The sequence below is a fragment of the Rhodamnia argentea genome, chromosome 4 (assembly GCF_020921035.1).
Source record: "Rhodamnia argentea isolate NSW1041297 chromosome 4, ASM2092103v1, whole genome shotgun sequence".
Classification (NCBI taxonomy): domain Eukaryota; kingdom Viridiplantae; phylum Streptophyta; class Magnoliopsida; order Myrtales; family Myrtaceae; genus Rhodamnia; species Rhodamnia argentea.
In genome coordinates, this window is record NC_063153.1 from 27,861,777 (window position 1) to 27,877,811 (window position 16,035).

Consider the following 16,035-nt stretch of genomic DNA (forward strand, 5'->3'; position numbering starts at 1 on the left):
ATCTCGGCTAAAATCAACGCGCCACCGGGGTGGACTTTCTTGATCAAATATGGCCCTTTATAGTTTGGCGTGAACTTGCCTCCGGGGTGTGGTATAAATGCCAATCTCTTCTTTAGCACCAAGTCACCGATCTCGAAAAGTCGGGGACGAACTTTACGATTGAACGACTTTGCCACACGTTTACGGTAACATTGACCATGACAGATAGCCCATGATCTTTTCTCGTCGATCATATTCAACTGTTCATATCTCTGTTGAATCCACTCTGCTTCTGATAGTTTCAATCGTGACTGAATCTCGAGTGATGGAATCTCTGTTTCCACCGGTAACACCGCTTCCATACCATATACTAACGAGAAAGGAGTTGCCCCGGTTGAAGTGCGGATCGACGTCCGGTATGCCATTAGTGCATAGGGGAGCCTCTCATGCCAATCTCGATAGTTCTCTGCTGTCTTGGACAGAATTTTCTTGATGTTCTTATTCGCCGCTTCTACTGCACCATTCATTTGCGGGCGGTAAGGCGAAGAATTCAAATGTTGGACGCGAAACTCACCAAGAACCTCATCAACCACCTTGTTGTTGAGGTTTGAACCGTTGTCGATGATTATAGCCTCCGGCGCTCCATATCGGGCAAAGATATCTCGACGCAAAAACCTAGCCACGTTCTTATCTGTGACATTGGCGTATGAACTCGCTTCAATCCACTTTGAGAAGTAGTCAATTGCCACAAGTATAAAACGATGTCCGTTCGAAGCTTTGTGATTAATTGGCCCTATGACGTCGATCCCCCACATTGAAAAAGGCCATGCTTCGGACATCCGGTGCAACTCATTGGGAGGAGCAGCGATTCTATCTCCATAGACCTGACACCGATGGCGGGAACGGACATGCTGAATACAATCGGCTTCCAAGGTGAGCCAGTAATATCCCAATCTCATGATCTTCTTACTCAACGGGTGGCCATTCATATGGGGACCACATTCACCCTCATGGATTTCAGTCATCAAGCGATTGGCTTCCTTGTCATCAACGCACCTCGGGAGAACGGAGTCATATGACCTTTTGTACAACGTATCGCCACCGAGGAAAAACTTTGAAGACAGTTTCATCAAATATTTCCTGTCAGTTGCTTCACCGCCCTCGGGAAATTTTCTAGTCTGCAGGTAGACCTTAATGTCTTGATACCATGGCTCTCCATCTGCCTCTTCTTCTATTAGCATGGAGTAAGCGGAATGCTTCAAGATTTCGATTCTCAATGGCTCGATGTCCGAACTTGCAGTCACTTGGAACATTGAGGATAGGGTGGCCAACGCGTGCGCGAAGTGGTTCTGGGCTGCGGGAAGATACTCGAACGCTATCTCATCGAACTCTTCGATTATATCTTCCAGAAACTCGTGATATGGGATCAACTTCGGGTCACGAGTTTTCCACTTGCCTTTTGTCTGAAGGATAATGAGAGCAGAGTCGCCATAAACCTGCAGTCTTCGGATTTCCATCTCCACGGCAGCCTGTAGCCCGAGAATGCGGGCCTCGTATTCAGCGATATTATTGGTGCACGAAAACAATAACTTGGCGGCTCTTGGATAGTGCTGGCCATCTGGGGAGATAAGGACTCGCCCTGTGCCAGATCCGGATAAGTTAACGGCTCCGTCGAAGTACATGATCCACCTTTCTGCGGTGGCTAATAAAACACGGTCATCAAGAGGGTCTATCTCATCTCCCACCTGCGGTCCCGCAGCATTCTCTGCTAACATGTCTGCTATTGCTCGACCTTTCACCGACTTCTGTGTCATGGTCTGCACATCGAACTCGGAAATAAGAATGCGCCACTTGGCCAATTTTCCAACCAACGCCGATTTTTCCAGCAGATACTTGATGGGATCACATTCGGTGGTTAACATAATCCGATAGTGAAGGGTATCTTGCCGCGATCCGTGTAATACCCAAACTAAAGCTACGCAAGTCTTCTCGACCTCCGAGTAATTAGCTTGGGAATCAGAGAATTTCTTGCTGAGATAGTATATCGCGCATTCCTTTCCATCTGATGGTCTTTTTTGCACCAATACGGCTCCCAAGGACTCCTTGTGGATGGTCGGATAAAGGATTAGAGGTACACCGAGAGAAGGCGGAACCGAACGGGGGAATGGGTCGGATAATGCTGAATTTTCAGGAAAGCGGTCTGACATTCAATATCCCATACAATCTTTGCATTCTTCTTGAGAAGCTTGAAAAATGGCACAGCAGTCTCTGATAGCTGGGATATGAATCTTGCCACATAGTTCAATCTCCCCAACAAACTTCGAACTTTCTTCACGGAAGACGGGGGTCGTAGCTCGCATATGGCCTTCACCTTAGACGGATCAATCTCGATGCCCCTACTACTGACCATGAAGCCTAATAATTTTCCAGACCTTGCCCCAAATACGCATTTTGCGGGATTGAGACGTAACTGGTACTTACGTAGGCGCTCAAATAGCTTGCGAAGAATTGCAACATGGTCTTCGCCCGATCTTGACTTCGCAATCATGTCATCGACGTAAACTTCGATTTCATTGTGCATCATATCATGGAACAATGCCACTATGGCTCTTTGATACGTGGCACCCGCATTTTTCGGGCCGAAAGGCATGACTCTATAGCAAAAGGTTCCCCATGGGGTTATAAAGGAAGTTTTGCTTCTGTCTTCTTCTTTCATTCAAATTTGGTTATAACCGGAAAAACCATCCATGAAGGAGAAAAGCTCGAACCCGGTCGTCTTGTCAACTAGCACGTCAATATGCGGGAGCGGAAAGTCATCTTTGGGGCTGGCCTTATTCGGATCACGGTAGTCAACGCACACCCCGACTCTCCCATCTTTCTTCATTACCGGGACGATATTCGCTATCCAATCCGGGTAATGAGCGACTTCAATGAAATCGACTTTCGGGAGCTTCATTACTTCCTCCTCAATCTTTTTAGACAACTCAGGCTTTGTCCTTCTTAATCGTTGTTTCTTCGGCGGCATATCCGGGTTAGTCGGTAGTGCATGCTGCACGATATCTGGATCCAATCCTGGCATGTCGGTGTATGACCAGGCAAATACATCCCGAAACTCTTGAAGAAGGTTGACCAATCTGGCGGCTTCTGTTTCCTGTAACCCCGCCCCGATTTTGGTCTCTCGGATATTGTCTTCGGTACCCAAATTCACTGTCACCGTCGGTTCAGTTGTCAACGGCTTTGACTCCTCGTGGCGACTCCATTCGATCTCAATCCCTTTTAGATCGTTACTATCGCTGCCCGAGTCTGAAGAATCGTCGCCCGGCGAGTCCGAGTCACATGTGCTCTTATCATGAATATGAAGAATGCTATGCCCGAGACATGATGCAGAAAGGTTAATTCATTTCAATGACATATAAACAAAAAACAGAAAAGTGTGATTTTCAAACAAATTTGCAACGACATTTTTCAAATGAGTAAGCTCCGGGAAATACCCTCATATCATCGAGTTATCCGGATTTTTTGGAAAAGCCAAAACTAGGAAGCGTGTGAAAGTCCGGTCCTCGGGCTTATACTTAAGCTCATACTAGCATCGTCATGGGATTGGCAGTATATTTTCACACGTCCTTAATAAACATGTGCTCGTTTTATTTAACTGGGAGCCGCATTACAATATGTACTTCCCCCAAGCCAACGGCTCGAGACCTGGGGGTATGTGCAAAAAACGGTTAGCACATGGAAACATATTCCCCGACAAGAGGCAGAGCAACAAAACATATATACATGACAAAAAAGGATAAACCCACGATCCTACTGCGGAGAGTTGGGGGAACTAGTTGATGACTCCACCTCCTCGGATGCGGTGGCGCATGCGAAAGGTTCCTCGGGAATGATCTTCTGAGAGTTGATTGGCTTATCCTCAAGAGTCCGTGGTTCAAAGAAGTCGTCAACATCAATAGGTGTGATGTTGGTGTTAGCAAATGGCTCTTCGAACAGCTGCGCTATCCCTTCTAAGTTGGAGAGGCTTGTGTCCTCTAGCATTACGGGCGGATGAGGAGAAAGCAGCTTGGGAGTATTCTTGATGAGCTGGCTACCATAACCCCCTCCTACCGCTAAGTGAGCGGCCTTATCCACACGACCTCCTTGATTATCCCAACCTTTTTGTCCGTGGCGACCACTTCGAAGGGGAAATGAATAGGGACTAATTGCAGTACGACGCTTGTGTCGACGCAAACGGACGGTGGGACCGTCAAGTTGATTGCGAACTCCTGAATATCCAAGTCCAAAAGGATCGTTATGCGGTTCTATCTGAGTAAACTCTTCAGAAGTGAGGTCATTGTGGCCTTCGTCCTCAAGCTGGTAATTGTCCAGATCCTTTTTAATAGTCAAGTCTGTTACAACAGGCTCTGCCATACTAATGAACGTCTCATTCAAATCTGGCACTATTTCGGGGACGACCGCATCATCGGGAGCGACCTCTTCGATGTCAACAGGCTGTTCTGCTTCAATTAGAGCGACTGCTTCATCGGTGGGCTCCAATGTGTCGAACTCATCTCCCCACTCGCTCCAATAAGGTCGTGTCACGGGGACGGGCTCCTCAAAGAACCAAGGCGGGGGTGAATACTTAACCAAAAAATCATATCCGCCACTCGGTTGCCCCAAGGTATCCACTATTTCTCCCGCAGCATGTGCGTTTCGCAAAAACTCTTGATCCCGGTAGTGCCGATTCGACGGAGAATCGGTTTCTCGGTCATGACCTTCATCCGGCTGAGTTGGTGCCATTTCGGGCACAATCGCGTCCTCAGGCTCGGCTAACAAGTTGTCAGGCTCAATCGTGACCGTCTCCATGTTTGCCATTATGGACCTGAATGGGCTCGAGCGAACCTATATGAGTATTTCGGTCAATCAATGAACGTAACAAAAACATAATCGAAAGAGACATGGAAAAATTGAGACAAAGTAGAGATTATACTCATAGTGGTTGGTGAATGGTACTTATTAATGGCATAAACACACGCATGCTAACAGTGAGGTTTGACACATAGAGGGTAGGGTAGAATGATGGCTAAAAGCTCCCATCACAACGAAATGATATACCGCCCCCAAAAACGCCGACAAGATAATCGGGTCGGGGCACACATTTCGAGGTGATGAGCGGGATCAGAAATGATTGTGCCATTTGCGGACTTGCGTATGGCCCAATCTATTTTCGACACCTCCTAGGGGTTTTACGGGGTCGCAGTCCGGGTTTGACCACTGGATGTGTGTGCAAAAGGTGTAGTGTATGAAAAACATGCATAGCAAGGTAAATCAAACACCGCTTCTATATACATCCGGAAAACATACATTCCTACGGCTCCCCGCAAAACAGATATGTCAACAAGTCACTCCGCCCCTTATAACTCCCAACCCGCAAGAACATCTAATCACAAAATTAGCAGGTGAACCCGATTTTTTAGCAACATGGCAAAATGGTGATTAAATTAGGGAACAATCAACTGGTTATTACGGCCTAAGTCTACATAGGTTTCTAACCTAAGTTCCCCAAATGAGTCGCCCAATTGTCGCGACCTCGCCTTCGGCCTCCCGCGGAGGGTCCGGCGGGGTTTAGAGGTATTACCATAAATCAATGGCGTGGACTCTCCCAAGTCCTACCTCGCGTGACATTGGATTTCTTTTCTTGATTAGCAAACTAAAATGCTATTAAGAGTCGTCACTAGCCTATTGGGGTCGACTAGAAACCAACCGAGACACGGGAGGGTTATCTCGATTCCTACGCAACCAGAGTTTCTAAGTTCGGGGACTTGTTTACACTAATTAGAAAATTAGCGCCCTTTCGGTACCTAACCGGTTGATATTTCCTAAGGTGACCACACATTCCGCATATCATTTTAAGCTCATCGGGTATCTAACCAGTACTAAATGTCATGCATAATGTTTTTTGTCATTTCGTGCAATTACCTATTTATCCTTAACCTAACATATAGGGAAAGCGATTAACAGGCAATTTTTCAAAAGACAGTGTATGTAAACACTCAATCGGATAAATATGCCAACTAAAGATCGGGATAAGCACATGCGGACCAAATCTATAATGACAATATTTAAACAAACAATTTCGACTCGAAAGTCGAATTACAATAGTTATCGGACCGGACTGGACATTGGCCTTCAATCAACGCCAATTCGAGGCTTGAAGATTCACATTAAGGGTAAAAAGGTCAAAGAAAACATTTTTTTAATTTTCTGAAATTTTTATGATTTTTTTTGAATTTCTATTTATTTTTTTGATTTTTTGATTTATTATTATTTATTATTATTTTATTATTTTTTTATTAAAGGGAACCGGGTCCGGGTCGGGTTCTCGGACCCGGACCTGGATCGAGTCATTGGACCTAATCCGGTCCGAGATGGAGGACCAGACCGGGCCCGGATTGCACAAAACCGGCGCATGCCCACTCTTTTCTTTTGTTTTTTTTTTTTGAAATGGATCTAAGTTTCTCGTCGGCCCGGCTCTCTCATGTCCAAAACAGCCTCTTTCTTCAACAAAACAAAACAGCCCCGGATTCTTTTTCTTCCTCTTCCACGCCAGCCCAACCTCCACTTCTTCTTTTATTTTATTTTTTTTATGCCAACCCACTCCTCCTATTCTTTTTTCTCCCGGTCAGCTCGAGCAGCCCAACTTCATGCCATTTTTTAGTGGCCCATCAAACCAACTCAATGCAACCAACGAAAATGAAGAACACAACACTTCTACTGTTTATCTTCTTCTTCTCCGTGCGTCCGCAAATAGAAGTGTTCAAACGCGACGGTGCACTCCCGACACCATCATTGTCCGCTTACGTCGCCTCCATTCCGTCGGAGACCCTTCATCGCACCGTTGCCGGAGCGCGTCCGCCGAACGGGTGTCACCATGTCTTGACGTTTGCGTCCCCTCCACCCACGATCGTCGTCGACCGACTCGCCCAACCACTATCCATCACTTACGGGAGCCAGCAACTACTATCAGAACTCGCTCGTTTTGGCCCGCCTACCTCGCAAGGCGCCACCGATCTGATCCTGCATCTCTTTTCCCTCTTCGCGTTGGCGCCGTTGTGGGTTCGAGCTCGAGTGTCATCCCGCTCACACTTGCGTCACTTTTGTTTGGCCTCGCCTCGCCTCGGTTCGGGCTCGCGTCGCTTCGGCTCGAGCTCGCAATCACCTACGTTCAGCTTCGAGAACCGACAAACGCGGGTACATGGAGTAATGAAACGTCCGTGGCTGCTTCTCCTCTTCTTCTTCTTTTTTTTTTATCTGGGACTCAACCTCCAGCCTGCCTCCCTCCCGGTTGACCCGCGATGGCCGACCCGTCCACCAAGGGAAACTCGAGACTGTTCTAGTCACACCTATTGCGAGAGAGATCGAGCTACCACCGAAACAAACCTCGACCAACGGTCCAAACGAAGGCGCACGAGCACAAGGAAGGTAACAAGGTAGGGTCGCGGACGTGTTATGGCCAAGTGGGTGTGCTGATGAGTGAGGGCATGGGTTTTTGTAGGTATAGGAATATCACGCTTAAGAGAGAGCAATCTAAACATTCATTACACGAAGACAAGAAGAAATAAATGAACAAAAAAAAAAAAACACCAATCCTATCCGGGTAAAAAAGGAAAAAAAACAAGGAAAGAAAGAAGAAAACTTACCTGGTTGGCGAGCGGCGGAGAAGCGAACTTTTTTGGGAACTTCTTGGAGCCCTTTTTTTTCTTTTTTTTAGGATCCCCTCCTTCTCCCTCCGACCGAACCAACCTACTCCAACTCTCTCTCCCTTTTCTTTATTTTCTGCCCATTTTTTGCTGAACGGAACCTCCTTCCCGAAGCCGAACCGAACGAACGAGCCAACCCCCTTCTTTCCTCTCCCGGACCGAACCCGTAGCTTGCCCTTCTCTCTTTCTTTTATCTTCTTCTTGACTCCTTTCCCAAGCTTGCTTGCGTGGACGAGCGCAAAATCCGGTTGATGGAGACGTAGGTCGGTGAAAAACCACATGAGATGTGCGGTGAAAATGAAAGTGACGTAAGTGTGTGCAGGTGAGTGATGTGATTGTGAGGGAGAAGTTCACGTGTAGGAAGGGGCTAAAGGGAAATAAAAGGAGAAGTGGGCCATTTGCTCGGGCCCCCGTGGGAAAATAAAAAGAAGAGAGGCTTGGGCCAGTGGGGAAAAGAAAAGGGACGTTTGGGCCCGGTTTAGCTGGAAAAATGAAGGGGGCCATGTAAAATGTAAAGGCCACGAGTGGGCTGGTGCACGGGCTCCGTTCCAATTTTATTATTATTTTTTTTTTCTTAAAAAAACAAAAAATGAAATAAAATAATAAAATAAAATTTGATTTTTGATATTTTTTTTTATTCTGTAGTACAACAAGAAAATATGCATATTCAATAGCATATCATTTCATTTTCATTTTTTTTTCTCTTTCTCTTTTTTTTTAAAGTTATATATATATATTTTCTATTTTGCAATAAGACAAAAATAAATTAGACGTGTTCTTATTTAACAAATAATAATAATAATGGGATCGCCAAAATTAGGTGTCAACAGAGATGTTATCCCTTAAGTCATTTAAGTATGAATGAGAAGTGTGGGAGTCTCACATAGGATAAGAGATAGATAGGAGATGAGTTTATTTAGTGGAACTTTGCAAATGGGTTTGACCCCAAGGGGCACCCCACTTTTGTGGACGGGAGAGGACCTATGCAAAGCTAGGTCGGGTCACACGCACTCGTCGCCGCCCGCCGGCTCGGCCCGGGCCCGGGTCCGGGTCCGGGCTTCTTATGTTCTATTTTTTCTATTTTTATTTTTTGCCTATCAATCTTTTATTTGTTGCCAAACAGACACATAGTTGAGCAGAATTGTCTGGAAATTTTTGGACATTCGTCCGCGAATGAATAGTTGCAATTGTTTGGAAGAAAAAAAAAATCGTTTAAAGAATAACGAACAAATGTAATTGTTCATAAGGAATCGGTCGGTTATGTAAACTACTGCCCAAATTCAAGCTCCGTGACTCTTCGTGGCTTTTCGTTCTTCCAAGATAAATAGTCCTCGAATAGGCCATTTCGGGACACATCTTTATTGAGCACACACTCTCGGTTTTTTTCAGAACTTGCATACCTATTTTTCCCTTATACATTCTGTGCGATAATCCTGCAAAGTTACATTCGTTGGAGTCCTTTGAAGAAGTATCGCTTCGGAGGAACACGATCCATTCTATCCTAGGAGATAATTGTCCAACGTCCTCGAGTACGAAATTGAGGGGACAAATTTGTCTTAAGGACATAGCGACATTCGTTGGGCTCGGATCAACTTTCTGCATACTCGTTTTACATTGGCTAAAGGTTAGTCTTTCAATCTTATTCTTGTTTATACGAACTTAGCCAACAATAAGTATTGGTCCAAATATTTACTTGCGTAAGAGGAGTTATTGTCATCAGAAAAAGAATATTTATGCGCAAACATTTAAGTATCTCTTTACCAAAAAAATCATAGGTAACATAATTAATGTTAAGAGCACGCAACAAAAGTTTGATACCTTCGCCTAAGATATTATCAAGTGGTGCCTAAGTCTGAATCCGTCAACATATCTAGTTGAACTCACCTTCACTCAAAAGCTTAAACTAATGAGTGATGAGCCAACTAAGATATATTAATCGCTTTCCACCATACAAATTCTCCAATGTGGGACTTCCATAATATATTTTATACGTGCATCTCTACAATCTCTCCCTCATGTGTGAGCTTAGTATTAGATTTATTCTTTCTTAATTAAGGTATCCTTGTACATTAACTTATTTCAACTTAAATCTCCAATGCGTAACTTCATCCTTGATATTTTTCTCCGGATTGAACCATGAAGTCCGCCATCGGGTTCACGTTATTACACCATATCAACCACCATCCAAAAATCGCGTTGGTCACCATATCCCTTTCTTAAGCTATTCACCAAAAAACTTGAACATATTGGGGGTCCAACCATTGGCTCTGATATCATTTGTTGATTGCGAGCAACATAAGTCCGATACCTTCAGCGGGGAAGATCGTCAAGAGGGAGCGCAAATGTGACATCCAAAATTTTCTATATCCGGTAATGATATTTAGGATATAAAGTTAAGTATTATTTAGCTTGAAAATTCAGATGGCATGTAGGCCATTATTTTTGTGAAGTATGAAAAGTGCGAATGATGATTTTTCAAGACCATAGTCGTAGTGCGACGCGTTAAGATTAAATTGATAGACATTGACACGTACATTGATGGTGCAGCGTGAGGGCAATTGAATTACTGACATATTAGTTGTAGAAAGGGCGTGATATGATCTCAATCACAAACTTGACGATTTTAAATTTTAAATTTATTGAACTGATATTTTCCTAGTCTTTGATATTGTTCACTAATAATTTTAGTGGATCGGTCGTTCTCTAACTTGTGCACATTATCTCGACCTAAAAATTGGGTTTCTAGTCTATGGATTATTGACTTAATTAAATTAATTAACCTAATTCGAGCTCTTCCCAGTTCTACCAAATTGTGATTTAGGTTCACTTAACATGCATAGATATTCAATAGGAGTCGCCGCTAATCATTTATGATATGTTGATTAGATATCTAAGTAAAATAATGAGAGATTATTTCACTGCTACAAACCAGAGATTAAGGAGTTCGGGGACTTGATTGCGCTAGATTTCTTTAACGCCCTTACGGTATCTTTTTTTTTTTTAAATAAAAAAACATTTAAACAGGCAGCTTGGATTGCTTTTAGACTAAAGTTCTAACATGCAAAGGTGAGCTGGCGCATGCGCGGACACTATTGAACTCCCAATAGTCAAAGCACAGATAAATTGCAAGAGAGGAGGAATGCACTTACCACAAGCAAACGTAAGCATCTGCAATGTTAGTTAGAATATCACACAGACATCCCCAACATGATTTCTAATTAACATCACATCAAGCAAATCTTTTTAAAGGTTTTTTTTTGTTTAAATGAATGTAATCTATACTATATGAGATGCATGAGATGAAATTAAATGTTATGCAAAAATAACTATCCTAGTTATGATGATGCGAGAAAATAAATTCTAAGCCATAAAGACATGCAAAAATACTAACATGCAAACCATATGGCATGCAATTGATGACATAGTGATAATAACCTAGGTTGATGGTAATTCATAGAAAATGAACCCATCATTCATTCTAAATTAATTATCCTAGACATTCATACTAAATGTGATGCAATTAATGACATAGGAAGCTTTACGACATCAAATTGGCACGTGTGGCACATGACATGTACATAATGATGCAACCTAAACTATATGAACTAAACATGATGCATATGACATGATGATGATTTTTTTGTATTTTTTTTTATGAAACTCAAAATAAATAAATTACTAAAATAAAAATCTGTTCTAAGAAAGATAACATTTAATATAAGTTAAGAAATTAATTTCTCAAAGTCTAATCTTATATTAGAATGTTATCTCAACATGCAATTCTAATAAAAACACAATCTAACCCAAACAATGTCTAATATTGTTTTTTTTTTTATAGAAAAGATTTAAACTAACAATTAATTCAAACAAGCAAATAACAAATATTGTCCATAATGCACCTTTCTATTTCGAATTTCCAATTTAATTCAGGTCATACCCGGTGGATTGGGTTGGATGGTGAATTCTCTTATAGAGTTACAATCATACCCGGATATTCTGGATCGGATAGTAAAACTCTATTTCTTGAAATCATCAACCCATTCCACGAGTAGTGGATGTGGTGGACAATTCCATGTTTGGACACGATCATACTTCTTGGATGAAGTCTGATGCTTAGGCACATAGGGCGTGTATTATGAGCAATACTTATTATCTAATGCGTTAATTAAAATAAACAAGCAAAGTGGATATGCAATGAATAAAAGCGAAAATAAATCAAGGTATAAAGTAAATAAACAAAAGATTTGATCCATAGATAATAATTGATAAAGCGCAGGATTATCCACAAGGTAATATTGCGTTATATCTAACACTTTATTGACAGTATTGTCTTATCTATAAGACTACATTCTCCTAATGTGTATGACAATATCTGTAATATTCAAATTAGGTAAAAAATATTCTAAATATTCTTGGATAGGATTGTTACCTAATCTTGCGGATAATACTTTCAAATTTGAATGGATTCTTGGCAGATGACGGATCACGGCTCGAACGGTGGTTCGACCGGCAACTATGGACTTGCAGCTTGCGGACTCGCGGGTCGGCTCAATGGTCCGCACGCGAGTAAGTCGCGACTGAGATTGTCAATGGGATGGGGGGCACGACTACTTACGCTTCGGTAACCTACGAGGAAATTTTGGGACAATTTTGAAACCTGCAAAAACCAAAGGGAGGTGCAACAAGGATTTGACCAAGAGAGAAGTAGTGATGGTGTGACACCAGTTCAATACAATAGTGGCTGGACTTCACGGATCTGGACCGAAAAGAAGAACAACAAAGGGACGCCGAAAGGATTTCTGGTCTTCACTGGAACGCTCGAATGTTCGTTAGAATGAAGACGGAATCGTCTGGATCTGCTGGATTGCAAAAGGGATCTCGTCGGGGACTGGTTCACGGTCAGGATTCTCACGGCTCTGCGGCGGCTCTCGAACGCAAGACTTCGGTTTGGACGGTGGCGAAGGCTGTTCAGCCATGGCTGGTTCGACCGACGGTGGTGTCGACGACGAGACTGGTATGAAGAATCGTTGGATGAGCGTCGGCTAGTCTGTGGGAGAAACAGGACAGCCACGTCACGGCTGGACTTGTCGCAGTGCGAAGCAGATGTGCGCAGGGATGAAGGAGAGAGAGAAGATTTTCCTTTTGCCTTTTCCGTACTCTTTTTTACTCTCCACAGAGTTCAGCTCCACCAAGAGAAAGTCAGAGAACCCGAGGCAGAATGTCTCGGGCTTTTTTCCAAACCAGGTGTAAAAAATAAAATAATTACCAAACCAGGTGTTAGACTTTTTTTATTTACCGGATCAGGTGTCGCTCGGCAGTCATAATGCCGAGCAACAGCCGGCTCGGCGATCACACCGCCGGTCGGCGGTCGGCTGCCCCGCTCGGCACCACCATCGCCGAGCGGCTTCACGAAATTAGCAAATCATAAATAATTATATATTTGGATTCGTTCAATGGTAGAAACAGGACTTGTATTATAGAGTGAATGATTAGGAAATAATTTATCCGACACATGAAAGCGGTGAAGGTTGGGGAAGAAAAAGGCATCATCTAAATGGTCAATGGGTTTTCATTTTACAAATTATGGACGAATTAGATTGTAAAATGTACAACACTACACCCCTATCATTTTCATATTGTCTATAATTGGATTGACTTCACATGGCATACGCTAATTTCATTTGATCCAAATGACAGAGTTGTTGGAAGAGTATGTATTAATCATAATTAAGTAGGCAAATTGGGTTGATCACGAAATCGATATTGATTATTCAGTACATTGTAATTAAGAAGGTGCAAACGAATTGGAGTTTTAAGTGTCGAGCATACGGGACCTCAAACACCTAGCCGGTTCTTTATAAGCTAAGTACTTAACGATTTATTATTTTGTAGAATAAATTGTTAGCCGAGGTGTCATATACTATCCACATAATGATAGTGCGGACACCAATTATTTTAGAAATAAAGAGCATGTTGCTTTTCGACGGTTGACGTTTTCCCTCCTTAGTTTTCACGTATCAAATTAAGGAATAATAAATTACACACATACTAAGAAAATAGAAAGAGGATTTCCTTTGTATTTATTTGCCGACATCACACCATTCTCAAAATACTCCAAACAACGTAACGATCTCGTAGACTTGCTACAGGGCGGGCTTGAGGCTCCTTAATGTGAACATAAACCCAAGATTAAAAATGAACAACCATGAAGAGACACACACCCTTTAGGAGAGACATCATCATAAGATCGACAATCTTGTGGTAATAGACGGTGATCACCTCATACGTCCGACATTCTTAGCAAGCATTAGGGTTGGCCAAGAGATAACCCTCAAGAGCCTTGAACAAGCCCAAGACCTTCTCCTTGCCTTCCTTGATTTGCTCCTCGGTGAACTGGATGTCACCAGTGGTGTAGTACTTGCTCATGTTCTTGCATATGGGCCCTCCCTCGGGCCGGCCTCGATCGTGATGTCGTATGAGATCTTCTCGAATATGTTCATCAGGGCGTCGCCCTCGATCCAGCTGTAGCTGTATGTGAGCTTCTCCTGGTCCAGAGCGTCAACCCCGTGTTTCGCGTACTTGAGATGGCTAGCTGCAATTGTTATCGTTGAATCAAATATAAGAGAGCATTACTTGCAAATATATTGATGATGAGTCAAAATTGTTTGTATGCAAATTCTGATACCAATTCACAAGAAGCACTGGACACAAGATGGTGCGGCGTAACTTGACGGTTGTAACTTTCCGGCTAAGGATTTTTCCCCTTTGCTCTAGGGTTGTAAATTTTAACAGACAAAAGAATTCCGTGGTCACTCTCAAACATAATTAGTATATCTGTACACTCTCTATGCATTTTGTAAGTTACTTTGAACTATCATCTACCGGTGTCTATATGACTCATGATTTGTAGAATTTATGAAACCACTGTGAACCGATCCAGAACTTAATCAATCTACCACACAAAGGCATAGTTTCAAATTGGAAGTCTTTAGCATGAACTCCTTTTCTAATGACATATAAAAATAGCGGATTTTTGTTGTTAGGAAAGTCCAATTAGTCTATCGAGATTTTTGAAAGTTCTTAACCTTCTCCAAAGGTAATCTTCTTGATGGTTCCGGGCCCTCCGTCACCTTCGATGACCTCGATGCTTTTGAAGGCATGGGGGAGGATCTTCGGGAATATCTTGTCGCTGTCGAAAACAAACGCCTTGAACATCCGGGCCGGCGGAATCGGGGTGGCGACCTCCATGTCATAAGTGATGAGACCCATGTTCTAATGAGGGTTTTCGGAGGTGAAAACGGGAGAAAACTGGAGAGATAGATAGAGCTTTTTTTTTTTTCCCCTGGATTTTGATTGAGTATCGAGCTTCTTCGAAATGGTGCATTTCGAGTGAAGAAGATGAAGGTATTTATAGATTGGACGTGAAGGTGGTGATGCTGGACAGTGTCCTCCATGGATATACAAGAGATTGAGAGTAGGTAAGTCTCTAATTTTTTTAAAGCGGTTTTGAATGGTTCTAACAAGATGGAGTAGGCATTATATTTTTTTTAAGGGATCGATTGGTTTTTTTAATTTATTATTTTCATTGGTCAAAGCATTCATCCTATGAAGTTGCTCGAAAGATGCAAGTTGAGCTCATATATGTGTCCGGACGATATGTTGTCTTTAGCTCTTTTTGAAATAATTATGAGAGAACGAACCGACCGGATTCATAATTTTTTTTTAAGGATAAATTGTATAAGGACATTTCATCAAAATTATCTCGAACATTGATTGGGAAACAAAATAGGAATTTGACTTCGCCGGGGTAGTTGGATCGGTGATTTCATCTTGGATAGAAACATGCATAGAATCTTTTGAGGGTTGACCCCCCCAAAAAATATATATATACTACTTTAAAGGAAATACGGACTGATAATATCTCTGTAAAAATGAGAGTTCATTTCTTTTTCCGCTGATCAAGTTAATTTGAAGTTATTCATACGGTTGTTTCAAAAAACAGAAAAAAAGAAAAAAAAAGCAATCGAACACAAGAATAAACAAACAAGAAAATATATCGGACATCGGATTTACGTGATCCGATTGGCGACACATACTCCATGAGGAGCAGCACATGATTCACCATTAATGAAGTGACAAAACGAAAATTATAACTACACTTGAGTCACTAAAATACTCTCGGTTCTTTCTAGTCGTCACAATTCATCGCGAGACAATTTGATGACAGAATTCACAAAATTTTCCACAAGATTTATTGACTTGATCACCAAAAGCTCCTTTTGGATGAAATTCACGAAGAAGACCTATTCCTTATATA

The 16,035-nt window shown here is 42.4% G+C and overlaps 1 pseudogene; it reads right to left on the bottom strand.

Moving 5' to 3' along the window:
• Positions 1-13,881: 13,881 nt before the first annotated feature.
• LOC115743527 lies at positions 13,882-15,053 on the bottom strand (annotated as a pseudogene).
• Positions 15,054-16,035: the final 982 nt, after the last annotated feature.